The following is a 1,136-nucleotide window of genomic DNA, read 5'->3' as shown; positions in this document are numbered from 1 at the left end:
GAGGGGGACTGTATTGGGCATAATTACCTTCTTTTTTTGTTTTTGTTTTTTTTTTACACAAATCAATTACTTAGCAAATTTTTAATGAAATGCCCTATTGATTTACTTTTTGGTAAGTGCCATGATGTCATAAATACAGTAATAGAAATTCCTAGACTTACATCACTGACCTGCTTGGATGCCATCAATATTCCCTATTGTTGACCAAATAAAGCTCATATTTTCAGTCTAGAATTTTAGACCTTCCATGACTTGGGTCCAAGATTCCATATAAAACTTAGGTTCTATTATTTTAAAACACGTAACTCAAACTCCAGTCAAATGTATACTCTTATGGTTTCTACACAGGACTTGCATATTCACACATCTGCACTTTTGCTTATGTTCTGCTCAGGATTACCCCTCTCCCCCATGTATTGTTGGAGCCTCTTCAAAGAAGCCTTAAGGCTTATTCAAATACAATATCCTGAAAGTTGACAAAGAATAGATTTCCCTAATCACAACACACATACAATTATTTATCATCATAACTGAGAGACATTGTAGCTTGGAGTCTAAGAACATATATCAGGGGCTAGGATATCTGAATTCAAAGCCTAGCTGCATCATTTACTATCTGTGCCTCCCTTTCCTTATCTTTATTTACTTTTTAACATCTTTTTTGGAGTATAATTGCTTTACAATGGTGTGTTAGTTTCTGCTTTATAACAAAGTGAATCAGGTATACATAAACATATATCCCCATATCTCCTCCCCAAAATATGGAACGCTTCATGAATTTGCATGTCATCCTTGCTCAGGGGCCATGCTAATCTTCTCTGTATCGTTCCAATTTTAGTATATGTGCTGCCGAAGCGAGCACGGGCATAATACCTTCTTTTACTCCATCTACTTCTGTGACCACCAGTCCTATGCAGGACTTGACTAATTGCACAGATGCCACCAGACAGAGTTTCTACCTTGTGTCTTTACTACATTCTTCTAACTTCCTACCAAGGGCTTCTATGCTGCCTTGGCATTGACATCGTCTTGGGGAACCTGCTCAGCTCTTGCGTATGTGCAACCTGGGTGCTGGGGGAGATCACGCCCTAGGGACACTCTTGCCCAATAGAGGATGCCAGCCAATTGATAAATGC

The 1,136-nt window shown here is 38.7% G+C and overlaps 1 non-coding gene across 1 annotated transcript; it reads right to left on the bottom strand.

Moving 5' to 3' along the window:
• Window positions 1-755: 755 nt before the first annotated feature.
• Window positions 756-862, bottom strand: LOC114236050 (U6 spliceosomal RNA). The gene has a single exon (XR_003622087.1). It is a non-coding gene; the product is annotated as a U6 spliceosomal RNA (small nuclear RNA).
• Between the last annotated feature and the right edge of the window lie 274 nt (window positions 863-1,136).

The sequence above is a fragment of the Balaenoptera acutorostrata genome, chromosome 4 (assembly GCF_949987535.1).
Source record: "Balaenoptera acutorostrata chromosome 4, mBalAcu1.1, whole genome shotgun sequence".
In the NCBI taxonomy this organism is placed as follows: domain Eukaryota; kingdom Metazoa; phylum Chordata; class Mammalia; order Artiodactyla; family Balaenopteridae; genus Balaenoptera; species Balaenoptera acutorostrata.
The sequence above is the reverse complement of the archived record's forward strand: the minus strand, read 5'-3'. Positions and strand labels throughout refer to the sequence as shown.